Source organism: Pteronotus mesoamericanus, unplaced genomic scaffold (assembly GCF_021234165.1).
Source record: "Pteronotus mesoamericanus isolate MK-2021 breed Mesoamerican mustached bat unplaced genomic scaffold, CSHL_Meso_final scaffold_36, whole genome shotgun sequence".
NCBI lineage: Eukaryota > Metazoa > Chordata > Mammalia > Chiroptera > Mormoopidae > Pteronotus > Pteronotus mesoamericanus.
The window spans coordinates 2,050,923-2,075,160 of NW_026555313.1; the positions used below are offsets into that span (position 1 = coordinate 2,050,923).

The 24,238-nt window shown below is 36.5% G+C and overlaps 1 protein-coding gene across 1 annotated transcript in view; it reads right to left on the reverse strand.

Annotated features, from left to right (window-relative positions):
• The window catches only part of MAML2 (mastermind like transcriptional coactivator 2), a 348,650-nt gene that overhangs the window by 277,587 nt on the left and 46,825 nt on the right, over positions 1 to 24,238 (reverse strand). The window lies entirely within an intron of this gene.

The following is a 24,238-nucleotide window of genomic DNA, read 5'->3' on the forward strand; positions in this document are numbered from 1 at the left end:
GCCCCTTCTTCCCAGTTGCTTCAGTGAAACACCTTGGTATAAATGTTGATTCCTCTTTCCCACCTCACAGTCAACCCGTTAAAAGCACAGTTGTCCCCACCAGATATCCAGAATTTAACAAATCACACCACTTCTGAAATCACTAGTCTTTTCCAAGGCACAGTCATTTCTTATTGGGATTAACATAACACTTCAATAAAATCTCCTTTTGCTCTGTCCCTTCTCACTTCAATTTTTTTTAAAAAGCACAACAGCCAGAATGATCCATTGAAAACCTAAGTCAAATTATTTTACTTCTATGCTTAAAACTCTCCAGTGAGTTCCCGCCTCATTCAGAACAAAAGCTTAAGTTCCTTCTCAGATCCTACCTCCTCAGATCCCGTTACTTCTTTGACATCAACTTCATTTCTTTCTCCATTGCTTATTGCTCCAGCCAGACTGGTCACCTTGCTATTCCAGGAACATGTCAGGGACCCTCGTGTCTCAGTACCTTTGTGGCTTCATTCGGCCTGCCTGCCTGCAACGCCCTTCCGGATGGCATCTGCCTGGTGCTCTCCTGCACCTCAGGTCCTTGCTCAAATGCCACCTTCTCAGTGAGGCTTCTATGGCTTTTCTACCTAAAATTTATTTTCTTCTCCACTGTATTCTTTTTATTTTACTTTTGTTTGTTTATGTTTTGTTGTCTCCACTACAATGTCAGCTCCATGAGAGCAGGATTTTTGTTTAATTGCTTACTGTGTGCCTACTACAGTGTCTGGCACATAGTAGGGACTCGACTTTTTGTTGAATGAAACCTCTTGGTCCACACATCTAGATACTACCCTTCTCTTCCACGTTACAAGGCTTCCATGGTTTCACGAAGGCACTCACCTTACTTGAGTCAGAATTTTCAGACACCTTTTAAAAGGTAAATCATCAACTGCCTGAACCTAAAATTTTTAGAAAACAGGCCAGCTTATGAGCTAAAAGCAATAAAGCAACATATATTTAAATATCTTCCAAGGAAAATCTCAGAAGCCCACCAGATTTAGGTATCATATACTTGGCAATGTTCCTTTGCAAAGACTGGAAATGTAAGGAAGCTCTGGAAGTCAGCAAACACCAGCATTTGGCCTTAAACTGATTTCACACACACAAAAATGGCACTGTGCCTTAGGAGACCTGGAATGCAGCATTACAGGTTTTCTCCAAAACAGCTTCATTTACTTAACATTACTCTGACCCTTTAGCTTCTAACTCGCTGCACAATTAAGCTATTTAAGCCTTCGACTTAGCTCTCTTTGTGCTACAATCTGGGTCTAAAGTGAAGCAAAAACAACCCTACACCTTACAGTTTTGCTGAAGTTTGTTCTGTCCCACGAAGATGTTTGCATATGCAAATTTTAGCACCGCATCAGATTAGCATGCAATTGTATGGCTGAGACTATTTTTATTTTACTCCTTCATTCAGTAAACATTTCTTCAGCCTGTACTATGAGTGTATCTCAGGCACACTGAGTCAGGTTTGTTTTTTTTTTACCTTGCCTGTTTCAATGCAAAAAGGTTTTATGTAGTACTGATTACTTTAAAGTTTGTTGCCACAGAAACGAGAAAAAAGTCACAATCAGAACTGGCATCAAGTTGCGTTAAAAGTTCAGCACTGCTTTTGACAGCAATGAAAAACACTCTGAATTCTGTACTGTTTATAAATCAAGGCAATAATCTTGTCTCTCTTGCATGATCTTTCTTATTGTCCCATAAAAGTTGTAAACGGTTTTGAAAGAAGAGTTTATTTACCTCTTGAAAAGTTAAAAAAGAAGTCCAACCTAGATTAAAAGGGACAGAATTTACTGGGTTTCATCAATATTTGATTTGGGAAAAAGTACCCAAGCCCCAAAGAGTAATTTCATGAAAATGAAAGTTTAAACAACTGATTATTAATTTTGGAAAGATTTTTTTCTTTTCTGTAGCTCTCATCTCTATCCCTTTGTTTATTTTATTTATTTTTATTTTTAAAATCATTCTTTAACAAAATTTTATTGATTTTTTTAGAAAGCGAGGAAGGGAGGGTGGAGAGACAGAGAGGGAGAGACAGAGAAACATTGATTTGTTGTTCCGCCCATTTATGCATTCATTGGTTGTTTCATGCGTGTGCCCTGACCAGAGATTGAATCCACAACATTGGCATGCTTATTTTACTTATATTTTTCCTTTACATTGCAACTTATTCTCCATAGTGCTAAAAAGAAAGGAGAAAAACAAACACTGGACTTAGGGGTAAGCAATCTAAGTTTGAGTCCAGATAACTTTATGTAATAGCTATGTGGTATAGGGCAAGCTACTTTGTGGCTGTGAAACTCAGTTTTCTCATCTGCCAAATGGAGCGATACTCCACAGAATTTGTTTTGATGTTTAAATACAATAACTTTTAGGATGCCTGGTACATAAAAAGTAAAGAGCTTTCCAGCTGCCATATCAAACCTGTGACATAAGGCAAGATGCTTGCCTTTCCCAGGTTGTCATTTCTCATATACCAAATGGGGATTAAACACTTTCATCTATAAAATTATTAGGACTGCTGTGGGGGGTCAATAATTTTGACATTATTATAACATGTAATTCATGCTAGTTCTAAGGTCGTATCATTGCATTGTCTTCTCTCCTTTCCTTGGGTTTCTCAAATTCTCTTGGTATTTTCATTTTATTCTTAGTTTTCTTTCAAAGCATTTCTCATATTTTCCTTTATAGACATCTTTATGCATATCTCTCTCTACTACAATGGTCCTGTTGTTATATTTTTATTTCTCTATTATTAACCATAAAATTTTACTGCTCTCCTACTTTCGCTTATTCTTTTTGAATCATGTAGTTATTCTATTGTGAATTTTTAACAGGACAGAATTATTGTATTAGGTCACCTATCAATTAAACATATTTTTAATAAGAGTACTGATGTGGAATTGCATGGGAAAACTTAAAACATAATTTGGAAGAGAAACTGCAAAAGAGATATAGCTCATATAAACTGTTATTTTTACATTTTTACATATTTTACACTTTTAATCACTTAAAAAGATACTTTTTGTAAATAGTAAAACAATAAAAAAGGTCTAAAAGGAGAATAAATATCACCTGCATCCAGCCACCTAGAAATCATTACTATAACTGCTGTCATTAATCTCATTGAACACATGTTAAACATATATATATATTTTTTTACATAAATGGGTTACATTATAAATGATATTTTGGAACCTACCTTTTTTTTTTTCAGTCACACATTTTATTTACTTATTTACTTATTTAATTTAAATTCTTTTTATTGAATTATTTTGGGTGACACTGGTTAACAACATCATACAGGTTTCAGGTCCACAATTCTACAACATATTAGCTCACACTGTATTTTGTGTCCGCCACCCCAAGTCAAGTCTCTGTCCATCATCATTTATCCCTCTTATACCCTCTTCTACTCCCTTCCCTCCATACCTTCTCCTGACAATCACCACACTGTTGTCCACGTCCGTAAGTTTTTCTCATTTTTTTCTTTTGCTCAATCCCTCCGTCTCCCCTCTCTAGCCCCTCCTCACACTACAGCTGTCAGCCTGCTTTCTATCTATGAGTCTGTCACTATTTTGCTTGTTAGTTCATTTTGTTCATTAGATTCCACATAGGAGTGAAATCATAGGGTGCTTGTTTTTCTGTGACTGGCTTATTTCACTTAGCATGTGAAATGCTTTCCAGGTCCATCCCTGCTGCCTCAAAGGATAACATTTCCTTCTTTTTAACACCTAGTAGTATTCCATTATGTAAGTGTACCGCACCTTCTTTATCCACTCACCTACTGATGGGCACTTGGGCTGCTTCCCAATCTTGGCTATTGTAAATAATGCTGCAATGAACATAGGGGTGCATAATTTCTTTTGAATTAGGGTTTTTCATTTAATATCCTGTTGAGTTAATTCCATGTTAATTTAATGTTTGTGTCCTAAATGTTAATTGTTGCATAATATTCCATTGTATATAGATGCATCATAATATAGTCCACTCGTATGGGTGGACATTTAGGTTACTTCTGCCTATTTAAGTATTAACAAGCAATACTGTAGCTACCCAGATCCCTTTAGAGGCATGGTTAAAAACACAACTGATAAACTAATTTTTATACACATCCTAACTTTCCTTTATATCTGGAAACTAAGAAATTTTCTTTTTCTGTTATACAATACAGACCACATCACATCTTAAAGTGATGTCCAATATCAATACTGTTGAAAGTACAACTCTCCACATGGGACACTGGAAGAGTGCAGAAAATTGTGTTGCCTGATATTTATTTTCACTAATAAAACATTCCTCTTTGTAAGTAGTAGCTCTTCTACAAAAATGTTTTCTTATGCTATAAATCAATAAAAAGACTCTTCAGTATTTGCTCATATCTTCAGTTTTCACTAATCTCTATAACTGCTTTAACTACCTAATAGGATTATAGTTAGCAATATCGTCAATACCATTAGATCCTTACTATGAGCAAAAGCTAAACATTTTAACCTACAGAGGACCCTATTCCCATCCTTCAGAAATTTACATCCCTTCAGAAAGATGATTTTACATGGACTGGCAAATGTCTAGCATGGTGAATGTGGTAAGATTTCCTAATGTTTGGTGAAGGAGGAGAGAAGGGAAATCAAGTTTTTCCTCAGATGCTTCACTATCTCATGTCCATGGAAACAGGTACAGAATCACAATGAAAAAATGTGAAATAATAAATAACCAGTTTTCTGGTCCACCCTACATTTCTAGAAAAAGCCAGAACTGGAAGATGAATATAGTATAAGAGACTTGTTTCATTTTTTCCTTTAAACTTATTCATTCCACTTAGTGGAAGGCCCTACATATTCACTCTTGGTCACTGATACCTCTGAACTGACAATGTTATACCCTTGCCATTTCTCACTCAAAACAATGGTTTCTTTGCCTGTGGGGAGAGGACAGCAAGAACAGATTCTTCCTCTTGTCACAGCTTAACTTTTTTTTTTAGCTTAATCCCAAAATCCAAAACAGCAATGTCACAGGGGGCCACTTTTAAGGAAAACAATGTCCTTGTCCTTGAACAGAGCACTTCCAAAGCTGTGAATGACATGTTGGGGTCACGCCAGCCTGTGTTCATGTCCGTGCCCATACTTCCAACCACACAAGATTTTATACTTGAGACGGAGTATAACTACTAGCTTCTGGAATCCATGCAGTTAAATGAACCTGCGTGTTTAAATGTCCACGTCTTCAAAACACTAGTCAGGCTGAAGTAGCTTGTGAGATAGCTATCAAAATGTAAAAGAGGAAAAAAAAAACATAGTTCTCCAATCCCTTAATTATTTTTGCCCTTCTTTCCCATATAAGCAAATGATATGGCTTTTCACTCACTCACATACACACACACACACACACACACACACACACTTTTAATCCCTGGTCTGTGTAGTACAAACCTAAATCTGGATAGTACTGTAATAAATGTCGTAAGATTCACTCATTCATCCATCCAAGTGATATTTATCAAGTTTAGCTCATATGTGGAAGGTACTATCCAGAGCAGAGTGCAGGCCTCTGCACACAAAACAGGGCCTATGCTTCGTAAAAACTCATGGTACAAGAGATCTGCAAGCTGCTCAGATCTGTGATTCAAGGCAATGTGTTTTGTGTCACTTCGATGCAACAGATCAGTGTAAAGAAGCAAGGAATCATTCCTGGAGAGTGGTAGGTGCAGGATATGCCATTTTTACCTGGTCAAATACTATAGTAAACTCAAGACTGCTGTAGCCAAAATAATGTTAAATAGGGTGCCATTGCAGAAATAAATCTTGAAGTGCAAATATAGTATTGTAAAAAAAAGTTAATGAGATAAACAAAATAGATGGTCCACACATTGTACGCCCACTATAAATGTTAATGTACCATGCTTCTGTTGTTAAAAAAAATTGTTTTTTTATCCGCAAGGAAGTAGTTCTCAAGCTAGAATAACCATTAGGATTACCTGGCCAGCTTGTTAAAAAAAGTGATAAAACCTTTGCCCAGAGTCTCCAATTCAAAAGGCCTGGGGTGGGCCCAGTAATTTGCATGTGTAATGAGTTCCCAGGTGATGTGGCTGCTGCTGTTTGGGGACCACAGCTGAGAACTACTGCCCTCAGGAATAGCTTAGGTGCCTTGTGAATCTGGTTCTGTGATCATTCTTCATATAAGAGATATGTCCCAGCTTTTAAATTGTGTTTTTTTTCCCCTTAATGTTTTACTAAAGGAATGGGGAAAAAAGTAACCACTTTATATAGACCTGACCTTTTGTTAAGCCCGGGCAACAACTTCCCATGTGGAGTAAATTAATCTCTTTTGTTGCATGCTTTGTGCTCTGGAAAAAGTCAAACAGATTCTATTCACCATTTACAAAATATTTTTTCTGTTGCTGGTCCCTGTGCTAAGCCCACCAGAACTGGTCTCTGTTTTGAAGAAGCCTGCAGCATAGTGAGGTAGACAGCCCAGAAAAAGTCATTAGAGTTCAATGTCTTAAGTGCTATAATGAAATATGATAAAACATTATGATTAACTGAATATTATGAGTGGGTGAAAGAGGAACAAACTCAAGTTGGTGAGTTGGGAGGAGGTGGATCTTAAAGTGTTGCCTAATAAGGTGACTCATGATTCACCAAGTAGTGAAGGGTGAATAGGAGTTTGTTAAACAAAAATTGGAAGCGCTTTCCGCATCAAGGAGACAGCATAGCAGCATCAAATACACTTTGCCTTTCTAGGGCTGCCAACAGTTTTGCTCAACAACATCCTATCACAAACATCTTTGTGGGCTTTGTTAATGAGTTTAAACTTATGATAAACAACATTTTCAAAAGATCACTCTGGCAGCTACACATTGGAAGAGATTAGAGTGGAGGCAGAGTAACTGCTTATATTTTCATAGCAATAAAAAGGAGAAAATGTGAGATCTGGAAGAACTAACCATCACAGTGGGGAGAAGAGGGAAGAAAACATAGGAACTGGGTCAGTACAGAAACTGAGAAAATGAGTGAGAGGGTGGAATCCACATGAACTCCCATAGTTACGGCTGAGGTGGAAGGCCATCATTCACTAACATAAAGAACATGGGAGAAAAAACAGATTTGAAGGAGAAACTTCTGTTTAGAACATTGAAATTGACAAGACTGTGTGTCATCCAAGTAGACATGGCCGTTATGCAGCTGGGTATGTGGGCTCAGACCATAGGAGAAAGGTCTCATAGTCTGAGCTGATAAAAGTCACACAGGGGAGTGCCAAGAGTGAGCAGATCCATTACAAAGCTGGTTATGGATAATATTTTTCATGGGAAGAGAGGCAACATCAAGAAGATCTCCTCATTACTGGGTGGTTATTTGCAGTATGCAATACATAAACTTACAATCTGTCCTTATGACGACCTTTTGTTCATTTCTACATTCAGTATATAGAAGAACAAAGGAAATATTGTATGTCAAACTCCTTTGCAAACTACAAAGCACTTTACAAAATCTAAGGGAAGGCAACGGAGAGCAGAAAGAGGACAACTGACAAACTTCTCAGACCTTAGCCAAGGGCTAGCGTATTGAGTGTGTTTCTCCCTGGTAATCAGTCAGACATCCTCCAGACCGCTTATATGTTTTGCATGAAAATAAATTTTCCTTTTTATGGAAGGGCCACACCTGTAGCTCACCTGTATCTTTGCTGACCGACAGGTTTGGACCATCTGGAGAGGCAGCAGGAAAGACTGTGGAGCCCCACAGCCTCACTGCAGAGATAGGAGCAGCTGCCTCATGCACCTCGCTGAGCAGCTGAGGGAGTGTTTTGACCCATGGCGTGTCTGCGTCCCTGAGGCAACTAGGCATTTTATAATGGGTTTTTTTCCTGCATCTCAAAAAAATCCATAGAGAAAATGGTAACTGCAAGAGCTCATTTCCCTTATTTAAGGGAGTGCTTTATCAAAAGTCATATTTTATTTGTGCTGTTTACCCTGGGATCAGTTCAATCTCAATGAATGTGTCATGTACAAAATATATTTATAAACAGATCCATATACAGATTGAGCTCTACATAGCCATTAACAGATTCACATACAATCATTCTTTCATTTCAGGTGTAAACTGTTGTGCTGTTTGCCCAGTTCAGACACAGGTTGTGGGCTTTCAAACTAATTTTGGAAAGCAGACACTGTGTATGTAGTTGGTAGGTGGAGTAAAAAGAAAACGGAAAAATTAGTATGCATGCCACTTTAACTAGTGTTCTATTTCTCATGGAAAAGGGTAATAATCTACAACTATTTAATTTTTTTAAACAAGACTTTAAAAGCAGGCAATGAATTGCCAGTAATTTTCCCACCTTAACTCACAGTAATTTGTTTCCTGCCGAATGAAAACCTACAGATCTAACAACCATTATTAGATGCTTTCTTTCTTCTGACCTATACAATGCCAAGATTCGTTTCTTTTGTCTTACTTCAGTTTTTACTATTTTGGTTGTTTTTGTTCCATTTGTGTATCCTCTAGTTTTCATCTCCTTCCTAAGAGGTCAGGGATGATTTTGTGGAATTATAGAAATTTGTAGTTGAAAGAAATCTTAGTATATCAGTAATATTTCTGACAGATGGTTACGTGGGTCTAGGTTTGAACCCTCTATATGAGGAAGGGCTCGCTATCTCAGACCAAGCTATTTCATTACTTAAAGGCCACCATACAATGTGCAGGGTACTGCTGTATTTGTAACACGAGCTGGAACATTATGTTGGGTCATAATGAGGAGTTACAGCTAAAAGTCCTTTCCCTCTGGTGTAATTTAATTTGTTACTTGGTTTAATTGATTTGCCTAATAATCTGTGGTATAAACCTCTCATTTAGTATTTACATTTCCTACTCTCAACTATGAGATCTCAGAGAGGTCGGTGCTGTATCTTCCCTTCTGTACTCCTCAGACCTAGCAGGCCTTTGAGACATTATGAGATCTCAGTATAACAGTTTCATTCTCAGATGAGGGAACTGAAGTTTGCCATGATGGTTCCCAATATAGTGAGTATATTATTTAAGAAATAACGATATTAAAATGAAGAGTAGTGTACTTACTATTTGCATGCAGCTATTCAAATCATGGACACCTATGATTTTGTTTTAAAATGTATCACAAAACCAAACATTCCACATGGTTATCACTGGTGGTAATACTGAAAATATTTAACAATCCCAAAGAAGAGAGTAAGCTCCACAGCTCCCACAAGTAGCCATGTGGAGGTGATTCTGGAGGAATGTTAGGCAACCGAGGACAGTCAGAGCTGGGCAGGCTGCAGGGAGGGTAGGTGGTGCATGGGACACTGAGCGTTTGTCCAAAGGACGCCGGGGTGGCTGCCAGGTGTCCCAGTCTGCTCTGGCTGGGGGAGGAAAAGTAAGGAGGGGCAGCACTCTCATGAGGGCTGGCTAGTGTAGACCCCCTGGTATCTACCCAGGGTTACCTGGGATCTGGGCTCACAGAGTGGTAGGAGGCACTGGTTGGGGCAAAAGGGGAAATGTTTCTTACTCCAGTTTAGCAGCTGAATTAACAACCTGGTTAGCAAAAATAATAAAATAGGCCATTGATTTTTGGGGATATCATTGTTTTGCAGTGAAGTAGAGTGGATATGCAGTTTAAGACCCTGGGCCCAAATGAATAAACTACTGCAATAACATAACAAATAAGAACTTAAAAAATGATAGAGTGCATGTATTTGGGATGCAGAACATTTTGAAGGCCTCCTCCATTGTGCAAGAGAATTCACAAGTGAATTCTTTTAATCCAAGCCATTTGAGTGGATTTAAATTATTTTTCAATCTGAATATTGGTTTCAAATGTAAACTTTCAAGGACATATCTACTGAGTAGGACAAAACATAGTGATGTCCACCCTAATGGACCAGATGAGGCCAGGTCAGATACTCAAAATCAAAATGGAAGTTGAAGTTTGCAGCTTTTATTCCTCATTTTTTTCTTCTATTTTTTAAAGCTCCTGTTTAAATGCTCTATCCATTTTAATGTTAGATTAGAAGATATACTTTTTGCCTGACATATTCATTCCAATTGTACAGGAAAAAGTTAGGTTTCTTGGATCAAATAAGGAAGGAAATTCTGCTTTGATAGCGGTATAGCCAAGGTCAAATATCATCATCCTACAATCTGTAATTGTGTTGAATTTTATCATTCAAATCTAAGTGAACTATAAAATTATCTACTAAATTTCAGAGGTAACTGTCACTTCCTTCATGAATGAGTAAATAACCTTCCCAAATTGAATTGTGAATGCGGTGATCCCCTAGCTTACTTTCTTCTCCTTTTACTTCAACCTTAAAGTATACACTTGCAAAATTTCTCTTATATTCCCCTTTAAAGGTCAGTTTCTAGCAGACAATTCAACTAAATGCTGTATTTTTCCATATATGATGCCAGGGAATAGAAACAAGTGAGATAGTTTCTTATATGATATAATTGTTTCCACTAAAACTCAGGAAAGCAGGAACCAATCCATCAACAAGGGCAAACAAAAGATTGTGTAATCTACAAACTTTAACTTTTGATCACTTATAAAATAGAAAGCTACATAAGCCATACACTAAAGAGATGGTAACCATCAAGGTGTAGCTTTCTCCTCCTTGTTCACTGCAGGATTATTAAACTTTTGACACTCTCCTGGTCTTACTGTTCAACAGCAAAATCACAATCAGAGTCCTCATCTATTTTAATCTCACATCAGTTTTTAAACCAAAATTTAAGTAGGGACATGCATTTTCCAGCACATTTTTGTAGATGTGCGAGGTTGGTATTATTTTCTGTGATGTCTATCAGAACATTTGGTTTGGGTAATAGAAAGGAAATATCAAGATGCCCTTATACCAGTAAAAATTAGATGCAAGGATTGTATGCTATAGTCTTCATTTACTCTAAAAATGAAAATTTATACTGATGAGTGATTATTTTTGTCCTCAAAGAACTAAAAACTACTGAGTTTGGGTCTCTAGCTGGGAAGTCATTAAAAAGGTGAGAAATGTGGTTGAGGCCCACCATTTAAGGAGCTAGAAGAGACACACATTGCTTCCTGAACCTACTAAACCAACCAACACTTTCCTCAAACGTGCAAAGTCCAGTTGGCTTCACAACAGATGACGGTCATTCTTGGTTGAATTATTACGTACTAGTGATTGATTCCTGTTTGTTTGTTTTTTTTAACATTTTCAGTCTGCTCTCCACTTGCCCATTTACCTTTGCCTATAAATGTATTCATTATTCTAACCTAAAAAAATGGTCTCTAACTCCCTTCCTGAGGACTACTTTCTTCTTTACACCATCACCATTTTTTGGAGGTCCTTTTATCTGCTGTCTCTACTTTCTTGTCTCCTGCTCAATCTATAGTTGTCTTCCGTTCTCAAAACTTTACTGAAAGTGCTTGTCACTTTGCCCTCTAGATGGTCACATATATCTAACTAATTACCAGACTTTTCCTTCTGTCCTCACCCTCTTACATCTCTGCAGCATTTGATACTTTTAATACATAACACTACTTTTATTCTTAAGGCTCCTCTCTCCCTTGCATACTAATCTAAAGAAAAACCAGTTCTCTACTCACACCTTCAAAATATAGGCATTTCCTTTCAATTTATCTACTCGGTAAGATTTTCTACCCCCATAAATTTTATCTTCGAACATGTGTATAGCTTTTAAATCATCGTCTCTAAATATGAATCCTTTCCAGAGTCCTGGACCCCTATTTTAACTGCCCGATAAATGTTTCTACCTGGTTATTTCACCTGCTAGTACCTCTAACTCCACATATTCCACATCAAGCCACCATCTTTAGTTTGGTTTTCTTCCTGTTATTCTTATTTCTTTGGAAATGGTTTCACCTTTGCAGATGAATAATATTTCTTCTCTTTGGCCCTTGAGCACTGAACTGATAAGCCATTTTCCCAAGGTGAGATTTAGAAATATAACAGTGAATCTGCATGCTTCCTTGTGATTGCAATAACTATTCTGTGCTTTGAGAGACAGCACCAAGCTAATGGCACCAAAGCAACTGACACCATTTAATTCATCTTACAAACAGTTTTTGAGTTCTGACAATGTAGGACTAGGAGTCTGCTAGCAACACGGCCTTAATTTCCTAGGAATATTAGCTCCTACAGTAAGGGATTTGATGACAGAAGGACATGAATTGTGTTCAATGTCTTTCTTATCATTCCCCCAAAATCTCCATGAATGCTCCTCCCTGATGAAGAATCTATCCCTTTGGTTACCCTAACTCATTATTTTATAACAGTAATAAACATTTACTCAGAATTTGCAATGTGCCAGACATTGCCTACATGCTTGTAAAATATTTTCTGTTAATCCTCATCACTAGTCAATGAGGTACCCATAATTGACTACTGACTGGGTGCCTTATATCGCTGCATGGGGTTGTGCAATGGGGTTCCCTTTAAAACCATCTGATGACAATAATCTTCTAATCATACCTCTTGGCCCTGATAATAGCTACTTTACAGATGAAGATATCAACCAAAGAAAGACATTAGGAAATTTGTCCAAAGTCATAGAGCTACTAAGCCAGTAGCAAGACCTCAGACCATGTAGACCAACATTCTGACATCTAATTCTCTCCTTTAGTAATATACAAACCCCCTCTGCTCATATCTCTTGTAGCAGATATAAAAAATACTTGCTTTTGTGCTTGTGTCCTTACTTAGAATGTGAATCTCACTAGGGGAAGAAGAAGTTTAATTTCTTAAACTGTTATTCTCAGTATATAAAAAGGGCCTAGACACTGGCTCATAGTGACATTGAGCAACTTGTAGTAAATGCCATTCACTTTTATCATTCTTACTACAGATCTGTCACAAAACAAGCCCTTAATTAGTGCCTGTTGAACAAATGACTACGCTAATTCTCCAGGGTGTCAACTGAGCATACATAAGGCCTGATCTCAAGGAAACTGTATGGGGAGGGTGTTAAATAATTTTTGTTCCATAAAAGCTTACTGATCAATCTAAGGGACAGAAGTCCATTCAAGCATTCAAACGTAGAGCTAAGCAATTCAAATGCATCTTTATATGGTCATGATATCAGCCAGTGATTGCAATGTGGCCCCCACATTTTTTAGTCATGGATAGTTGTGGAACAACAAAAGGTATTCACAAGAGAGCAGCTTGATGAACTGCTCCAGGGATGAAAAAGAATGTATGTAAACGGAGGTATTATGTAAAGAAATCAGCAGCTAGTGCTTATCAGATCAGAAGAAGAAATGTTAACTGAACTTACAAGAATAAAGATTATTGTCATCTGATGGTTTCATAAGGAGAACCCAGTCAACCTGTTATTATAAGAGTGCTATACCATGGGAAAATAGTTCTCTTAAATGTATTTGATTAACAACATCTGCTAAAATTCTCCTTAACAAATGATCACAGTCAGAAATATATATGTCCTACGGAGAAGCTGTTAGTAGCTAAGGGGCCCTTTGGGGAAAATTTATCTGATGAAAACCCTCTGGAGGATGTAAGGGGATTATGTGAATGCATATGTCCACTTCTATTCTTGGATGGAGTAAATTTTTAAAAGTGAATCAAAGTTCAATGTTTGATGCCTTACTGGTGGCTAGTAATCTGTCAGTGGTCTTTTGAGTAGAACTGGCAATCTAAAGCAAAGGCACACTATACAAATTAATTTTACATAAGGGTATTACATAAACATCTACGTTGATTTTTTGTCCTATATTTTTTAGTTTAAAACATTTCTAAGAGTTTGGAAATTTTAAATACAAATTTATTTTAGGTTCAAAACATCAGAAATGAGAACAGACCTAACCAGCAATCCAATGTAAATATTATTTTACAGTAACAATTACAAAGTGGAGTCATTAAATACTCGGTCATCATTGCAAGTGGAAGAATCATGCCATCAGTGCTCTCTTTCAATGTTCTCACCTTCGTAATACTCTTCTTATGACACATTTTGTTGTTTGATTCCATGTTAGGAGATTAATCGGCTAACAAAGTTAAGGAAAAGACCCAACCTTACATTTTAATGCTAACTCACAGAGTGCATTAAATCAAGGGCTTATCAGCTAAATCATTAAATACAGTTTGCTTACAGTTTCATGAACTGAGACGTTGAATCAATCCCAAAAGGGCCCCACATGAACTCTGAGGCTGAGTGAAATGGTATCCTGATACACTTTTTACTATGTCACTGACATAGTTACATTGGGTGTTATAAATCTATATGACATAATTTGGAAACCACCTGAAAACCACAGGAAATATTCTATTCTTGCTTAATATATGGAAATAGTTGATGGCAAAAAAAAAAAACATTTGGAGCTAATGTGTAGTATCTTTTAACATGATGAGGATACTGTTACTTGAGGCTGGATATCTACTGTTTTGCAGGATGTTAACAGACTACCATCTAGAATAAGGCATAACACAGACAAGTACATTTTCCAACTGGTCTTTTATAATAAACTGCTAAACAACAACAAATGATAACACTGTGATTATTCAGGGCCTATTAAGTCTGACTCCTCATTAACTTCCAATATTAATTTAAATTAATTTGTGAGGCTGGCAAATATTTGGCATGCAAACATTTAGTTATTATGAATTTAAGTTAATTTTAATGATATCCAGAAAGTTTAGCAAAAACTGTAAAAGAAGGTCATTCTGGAATGGTACTACACAAACACAACCAACCAAATTATATTTGTAAGTAAAAAATATAATTTATTAGTAGAAACTAATAAACCAGCATGTGTTGAATTCGTGATATACATGTTTTGATCGTTAAGTTTGTATTTTTCAAACTATGTGGTTGACATAAAGTTGTCACGGGGAAAGGTGGCAGTGACATGGACAAAGCTTGCTTCATTTTCTTACCACTTTGAGACCTGTGTTCAACTTTAATATTTAGTCATGAAATGGCAGGACAGAAAAAGACTTGGAGGGATATCAAAGCATTTAGTTCTACCTGAAACTTGGCTTTCTACAACCAATGCCTAGGAATAGGACTTCTGTGTTTAGGCTGCAATATTTTGGTAGTCCTACATAGAGTTTAATCTCACCTAAGTAATGTCACATTGCTCTAACTGTAAGTCAATCAGACTTCAAGAATGTCTGCACTTTTATATGATTAGACAAAATACAAAACTATCTAGAATATATTGACTCAATGCCAAGGAACAGATCCTTGTACCACATTGCCTAGAATCTTAGTAGGCACTTCGTAAATGTTTGTGAAACTTTATATAACTCATGTGTAAATTAATAAATGATTTGCAGTTGCTGAGAGATTTGAAATATGGAGTCCAGAATTTTAATATATCCATCAAAGCAAGCCTCTTGATTCCTTTAGAAGCCTAAAAGCATCAAATTTTACTTAAGAACATACTATGCTTGCAGTCATTAACCATCTTAGGTCTGGGTATTTATTTAAATTAATAAACCTAGTTGATTTGGGACAGTTTTGAGAGAATTTGTGGAATATACTATGTAATTAGAATTGGGAAACAAGGCTCGAGTTATTTTTGAGAACATGTTTTTTATTTGGCATTAATGGATTTATTTGGTGTGTCTAACATTTTAAGTGAACTGGGTACATATAACATATATTCAAAGGGGCAGAACTTTCTTTCTTTGATCATTTTGAAGTATTTTTATTACTTAATATCCTTTTTATTATTTGAAACTACTTAAAACCTGTGTAAGGAGACTGGGCATAAATCCCAACTAAATTAATAACTGGGATCAGAGAAAAACGTCCTCTAATCGCCTTCATTTTTCTGAAACTTACAAGCAGTATATTTTTATTCCTTTGTTATCCTTCAGCAGAGAACAAACATCAAGTACCCTTGGACCACTTCTTCTTGATGGTGATGTCCATTTTGCCCTATAGAATAATGGGGGAATGCTGGTACTTATAACCATATCTTATGCTCTGAGGGCACTTAATGGTCTCTATCTCCCTCAGGTTTTTCCTACTCAGAAGTCATAAAGTTGGACTCCAAGAGAGATTCAGTTACTCTTTCCACCAAGTAGTGTACCATTTGATTTACCACACTGCTCCACAAAATGGTACCCTTGTGGCTAGAAAGACACAGTAGGGAGAATGTGACATTAAATACTAATTGCTGCTGCTGCTGCTACTAACGTTAGTGCTGCTGCCAAAATAAGTGTGTTGCTTCCCATTCTGCTTCTTCTATGAGACTGAGATTAGCACGGTTCATCCCCATGGAGAGTCCACTGCCAGACTAGCCCACCGGAAGCATAGAGTCCAAGCTGACTGGTGAGACAATCAAGATTTCAAGGTTCTAATGTGCTCCACATTACCTGAACAACACTTTACCTCCTTCACCCACAAATGCATTATAAATCCTTACAAATCCTACTGGCATATTGTTGCATATAAGCAAATTCTCAGATATTTGACACGCCAATTTTTCTTCCTTTCACAAATTGGGATGGAGACTTTGTAAAGTGGTCTTATACACTGTGTGCTTTCTTAAAAAATATTTACCAAAATTCAACCTATGTCTAAATGATTCAGAACCACCATAACAACAGTTATTGCCTGTGCTATAAAATGGTAAAGCCCTCAAAGGCCACTGCATACGTGCCATTCATGCCTGGCTATTGAGCTTTTCTTTTTTGTTTTATTTTGCTTTTTATAACTTTCCTGACTTCTTCCATCTTTATCAGGCTTGTCACTTTTTGCTGAGGTCATTATGTCACAGTATGCTTTTGCAGGTGAATTTGTCTGATTTCTGAAGGCAAGAAAATTTCAGAAGAAAAACCTGTAAAGTAGGTAAAGTAGGCTTGGGAAATAGAATTGGGTTTTCTGATAAACGTGGGACATCTGTATTAATTCCTTGCAAGTCTTTTATGGCTTATTATCTGGTTCTTAGCTATGTTCCGTATTGTTGAGGTTTCAGAAAAAGTGGTGTCCAACTAAGAAAAATCTTAGTTCATGTGACTTAAAAATCTGCTTTTCGTATATTGTTTTTCCCTTTCATCTTATAGTTTTTGTTTTTCCTTTTATCGATATTACTTTATTGAACACTTCTTTGGGTCCTTTCTAGAAGCAGATATTTATCATGTATATCTGCCTCCTGCCTCTTACGTGCATATATGTGTGACATTGTGCATGCCCACAGAGAGAGGTGAGTGGTTGTGTCTTCATGTCTGTGTGTGCACTCATGTGCATGCATTGTCTTTTTATTCGGAAAACGCTTAGTGCCTAGCAAATACAGTCTCTTTGAAGGGTATGCGTGTGTCTGTCATTGTAAAGGACAATCACTTGCTTATTGTGATCTTCACCTCCTGGATGTTTATCACCTTTCCCAGGAGCTCTTGCACTATTCCAGTGGCTGGATTCTGGGATGGCTGGCTTTCCCCTGCCACAGATACGTGTGCTGCGAACAAGCAGATCTTTGTGAAGCATGTGAGTTTCCACTTTAACATTTATATCAATATGTTAGGAAAAGCACTATCCTTGGGAGTCTTTAGGAATACCTGAGTACTAATGTTGTCTGACCACTTAGCAAATGCATGTAACAAATTATTTCCTGCTGTTGTAACCATATACCATTTTACCTTGTAGTAAAGAACTACTTCGTCATCCTTGGATGAAACTTGGCTAAATTAGTTCTTTCTTTTTTCATCTGATCATATTTACTATGGAAAAAGGCAGCATATAATGGAATTGGTCCAATGTAAAAAATTGGCTTTATCAGAGAATCATAAAAATTTAGCACTACAAGGGGCCTTACAAATAATCCTAACAAAAATCCTATAGAATGGATATTATCATCCCAGTTAGTAGATTTAAAAAAATACTGAAACCAAGAATAGGTCATTCATCTTGCCCAATCTTATAATTATTAAATAGAGCAGTCATTATGTGAAACTAGGTCTATCTGATGCTAAAGACCGGGCTCTTTTCACTGTTATACTTCCCCATGCCTCTCCTATGGAGAAATTTTTTTTTATACTTATTGTCAAAAACTCATTTAGCCGGGTTAGTCATTCCCAGCAACACTTAAACACTAGCCTGTCCCTTTTCAGTAACGATCTAATCCTTTTCTATTCTTCTCCTCCTTTCCGTGCATTGCTGCCTTGCTATCATGATGGGAGGCAAATTCGTGAATTAAGTCTGATCTTTCAATGGCACAGTGTGAGTTTATGGAGCTGGGATATAAAAAAAATGTGGAGAAATAGGGAGCAAGGTCTACCTGGCTCATAGAAAGCTGCTCCAAACGACAAAGGGGGCAGGCCGCCCTGGGCCAATCTGAGCTTGAAAAAGGAGATCTGCCATATGAGTTGGTCATTATTTGTGGATTTTCTATTTGATTTTTTTTCAAATACTATACTGCCTGTCAGATAAAGTAAAAATTTCTTGTCGACTATACTTGAAAAGGTTACCTACAACTTAGAATACGAACATTTTTTCAAACTGCAGCTATTAAGTCATATGCAACTGCATGATCCTTAAAAGGATTCTCTAAATGGACATGATGTTACCTTTGTCATGGCCCAACTATCTACGTTTTTACTATTAAAACATCGATAATCAGATCTTGTACAATTATGTCATATCTTTGAAATCATTCAGCAGAGTGAATGATTTTCCTCAGCCTCTCATATGCTGAAACGGAAAAAAAGCATTGGGCTGTATTTTGAGTCATCTGAAGCTTGTTATATCACTCAATTTTTTGATGCACACTAAGAAAATAACTGTAAAAATGTCAAATACTTTACTGAAGAAAGTTTGAAGCAGAGCAAACTAAAAAAAATAGCAATAGTAGCAATAGCAAAAGTTCAACCTTGAAGACTTAAGCAGTAGGGACTATCAAAAATGTTAGACTGAAAAAATTAGACCCAGCCTGACAGCCCACAGAAACATATGCAGAGCAATAATCATTCTGATACCATGCCATTCTCGCATGGCAGCCCAGTCTGAGGAAGTTAAAGTGAAACAGAGCCCCATCGGAACAGATTGGTCAATGTTTCAAGTAAAGGTTAAAGCACTGACGGTCGAATGTGTGTAGAAGAGAAGAAACCTATAGAAAGAGCTGGTGAGTTCTAAATGGCCCAAACATCCAAAGTGTAGCAGTCTATGTGGATTGGCTAAATACTTTCTTAGCCTTTCATTTAACCTTGGCTGCTCAAGCAAGAGCTGACCATCCAGTTGCAGCTAGAAAATAAATGCTGAGTGCCCAAAGTTCAGAAATTACTCTGGAGGGAGACTACTGAATTTTAAGTATTATTTTCAGCATTAGCTTAGCTTTCATTTTTAAACAGTTCTTCAAAAGACTGATATGTTCGTTCTTAATTATCCCTGCCCTAAAGCAGTTCTGTCCCCTAGAAATAAGTACATCGTAATGAAAACTCATACAAATGCCAAGCTCAAATATTTTCCTTTTGCAAACAATGCCAGCCCCAGAAACACATTACAAACAGCTGAGACTGTGAATTTTCTCTGGTCAGAACAAGAATGTTCACACATCAAAGGTAACCCATTGTAAAAAAGCATTTACTGATTTTTTTAAATGTGTATCAATTAGTTCTAAAGATGTTGTTCATTACACCAAACCCCAAGGCAAACTTGGGGTGGAAGGAAAAAAAACAAATAATCATTTTGTGAAAATATTCACCTTTCCATCAATGGTAGGTAAATGATCAACATCCTGTTATAAGCTCCTTCTGTATGAATTTTTACAGGGAGAACTGTAGGGAGTTCCAAAGGAAAGAGACAGCAGAATTTACCGTTCACAAGGAGCTCACTGTTTATTCAGATGTATAGCAAATAAACGTTCCACAGGAATTTAACCTTGTATAGTTCTCATATATTTTGATAAGAACAGAGTCTCCTCCAGAATAAACAAAGAGACAGCATTTATTGAACACTTACAATATGCTCGGGACTGTGCTTTATTCTTTACATACACTCTCTCAGTTTATCAACACTATAAGGTCAGCACTATTATTATCTCCATTTACAGATAAGAAAATTGAGGCTATGGAAGGCAAAGAAAATTGCAATCTGTCACTAAGTGGCAGCATGGGATTTGGGAACCCAGGCTGTCTGGTTCCCAGGCTCCAAGTACTTAACCACTGAAAAAATTTACTAGGAAGAGAAGTATTTGAATACAAATTAATTTTGTTCCCTTTGGCCAAGAATTCTGAATTCAGTGAAATGACCGCAACATCAATATAAGGGCATATTTAGGAATTTTTCCCAAACGTAGAAACACATTTTCAAATAACCTTTTCCAGCTAAAATTTAGTCAGACACTCCACCAAAACTGAGGTAACACCAGGTGAATGAAAGCCTATTTAGCTTGGAATTAACCTGAAATATGCAAATTTAATTTCTATTACTAATTCACTTTTGCAATGGTCAGAATTTTTCTTAAAATGCTGGTATTTTAAGAGTTTTAAAGAGTAATAGAAAAACCACAGGTGAACAAACTTTCAATAAAAACAGAGATGGTCAGGATTAAAATGCTTTACTATATATAGAAACAAAAACGAACAGCCATTTCTCAAATTAATTCCTGAGCCCAGATTCACACCAAATACATTCAGAGCTGCTTCCTGCCTGCCCAAGTGAGATGAGCTGTAAACAAAAGTCAGTACACTCTATGGTGTGCTGCTGACGGCCTAAGAATTCTCTTGAAATTCAAACCAGAAGAGCTAAATGCCCATCACCTGGAATCTGTTTCATGCTAAGATCCTCAGAAGCCCCTGTTATTACTTAATCTGGCAGCACAATAGTAATTTAAATGTGCGGTCATGTTATTTGATAAAATCCCTACTGAATATTAAACTACATTTACGGCTCAGTCAAATTACATCTGTTCTACTGAAACACACACACACTCACTCACAGGCATACATGTCCCATGCGGTGTCTGATGGTGGTGTTAAAAATAAACTGTAAAGCAGTAGCTCTAATACAAATATTCAAGAAAACTGCTAATCATTCATCTGTAACATATTCTTCTTCGTAGGTCTTGTCTTCCCTAAAACAGTGGCTTTCAAACTGTTTTGACTGTAACCCACCGCAAGGAATCCATCTCATATTGTACCCAGAAAACACACACACAAGCAATTGGAACAAATTTGAGACAGTAATACTCTAACAATATGCAAAACACAAATTTCTAGTCTATTTCACTTTTTAAATTGTTGGCTACAAGTCACTAAGTTTATTTCATGACCAACTAAGGGGTCATAGCCAACAAGTTGAAAAAATACCACCCTGCAGTGCCTAACTGCTAAGTAAAACATTTACGGCAAGACAAAGGGGAAATAACTCTTTGGGTTGGTGGCCAAGAAAGTATTCAAGATATCTGAGTTGGCCCTTGAACAATAAAAGAAAAACAGTATTACAACCATTAGATAGGAAAATTGAGGGAAAAGAGGATAAATGCTTTGTTTGCTTAGTCACTTAGTCCCTAGGACAATCCTCACATGAACTGAATCCTTATTGTGGTGCCCAGCCAACATTGCCGAGCTTTTCTATAACTAAAAGCAAAGATGGTGATTATCAGAGGAAAAAGGCAGTGAGGGGAGGTAGAAGAAGGTATGGGGGATAAATGGTGATGGAAGGAGACTTGACTTGCGATAATGAACATAATACAATCTATAGATGATGTATTATAGTATGCACATCTGAATCCTATATAATTGTATTAAATAATGCCACACCAATAAATTCAACACAAAAGGGGAAAAGAAAGCAAAGAGTCTTATCCATCCACCTGCACAGAGAGCAGGCTCTGTGAGCTTTGTCTGTCATAAGAACATCATTGACTCAAGGATCACTGCAGCCTGGGAAATGCTGAGGCTGGGCCAGGTCCCCAGCTGTGATGGGGAGTAAGTGAAAACGTTCTGGAACGAGGCTTCAAAGAATTTATTAGAACAATCTTGTCTACTGAAAAATTTAAATATTTGAGACTATAATTAAAATAGAAAGGTGGACTTGCATTTCTGATTATTTTCTTTTTTCAAAGATTTGTATGAAAACACTTCAAACATACATGAAATAAAGACAATAATAAAAAAATCCCCATATATCCAGATTCAACAATTAACAAGATTTCATCACACTTGGGTATATATACGTACACACTAAATATTGTGGTTGTTCTTGCAAAGTATTTTAAAGAAAATTCCCAGACACAATTTTACCCCTACTTACTTAGATGTATCTTTCAAAATATATTTTTAATTTAAACAGTGTCATTACTGTACTTAAAAAATTAACAATTCCCTAAAGTCCTTTAAAATGCCACCATATTCAAATTTATCAGACTCACTCAAAAAATTCTTTTGCATTAGTTTCCTAGAATCAAGATGTAAACAAGGTTAGCGTATAATACTTGATTAGCACGTGTTTTAAGTTTCTGTAGTCTGGAGTAGCACTCTTCTTCAATCCCAACCTTAATTTCATTGTATAAATTTGACTTACTGAAATCAGATAAATTTCCTTTTAAAATGTCCCACATTCCAGATTTATCTGTTTAGTTTCTCAAGAATCATTTAATATATTTCTCTATCTTCATATTGCCCATGAACTAGCATTTAACTTTAAATGCTTGATAAGATCCCAGTTCAACATTTTTGGGGGGGATGAGAACATTTCATAAGCTGTGCTACTTAGTATATATATCATGTCAGGAAGCACACAATGTTAGGTTGCTCCATTGTGAAGCTAAGATTGATCAGTGAATTCAGGTGGTGACAAACTGATCCAGCCACTGGAAAATTCTCTATCAATATTTCATCTAAAAGTTTAATTCACTGATGACTTTTCATGAATCAATCGTTTCATAAGGGTTTGCAATATGGTGGCCTCTCTATATAGTTACTAGTTATAATTCTTCTGTGAAGAACTTCTCAACTAGATTATTTAGATACACAGAAATATGATTACTAAGAGGAAAGGAGGATGAATGCTTAGGTCTTTTTCTTTAATTGCCAATTTTCAGAATAATAATTTTGAAAACAATGAGGATTTTCTTTTTTTTAAAGGATTTTAATTATTTATTTTTAGAGAGAGGGGTAGGTAGGGAGAAGGAGAGAAAGAGAGGGACAGAAACATGGACAGGATGCCTCTCACACGCTCTCAACTGGGGACCCAGCCAGCAACCCAGACATGTGCCCTGACAAGGAATCAAACTGACTACCTTTTGGTTCACAGGCTGATGCTCAATCCACTGAGCCACACCAGTCAGGGTGGACTTTCCTTTTGTTTGTTTTAAATGTATGGACTTTTATGTATTCAGTGTGTTTCAAATACTTGTAATTATTCTTGATAATCTAATTGTTGCATCTTTAGATTTGGCCATGTCCCTTCACATTCTTTTGTGTCTATTTAACAAGACATTATTACAATTTTTGATGTCCCCTTGCTTACTGGTAACACAAGAGGTCCCATGTACACCTTGTATATCTCTGGCTTCATTTCTGAAATGACTCATTCTTTCAAAAAGCTCTGATACCTTTTAGTGAAAAACCTGATTCCTTTTAGTGAAAAATGGTATGAAGAGACCAAAATCTAGGTATTAGGAGTGCTCACTGTTCCCCTTTTCTGTAGACAGAAGTACTTTTTTGGGGAAAAAAGATCATGAATTCCAAGTAAAATTTATCACTCTAGAATTTTCTGATTGATTTTGAACTGAAAACACGGTTCCCAAGAACAATTAACATAGGTATTTACTTTATCTTACTATATATACAAATGATTTCAAAATAATACCAAAAATATTACTACCAAAATAGAATTATCGAATAAAATTTCAGATGTATCTACAGCTTTATTTGATTTTGGAATATATATACTCCACTATGAAAGTCACTTGAAACATTTCTCTTCTCTATTAATAATTTTCTATTTTAATAAACCATAAAGGACACTATTCCCATCTTAAAATTGCGAAGTCTATCACCAATGAAATTATAGTAATTATAGGTCTGGTCAAAACTGAAGCCCAAATGATCAGAAAATACTTCATTAATTCCCAATAAAGGAGAAAGAGTGATATAACCTTGTCTCTAGCATCTAGGATATAAAAAAACACAAACAACACAGGTTCAAACTGACCAGTTAATCATTTTATACATGGTGTAGGCAGAGATTAACCTCCTCTTCTGTTCTTGCCTTTTTACAATCTATGT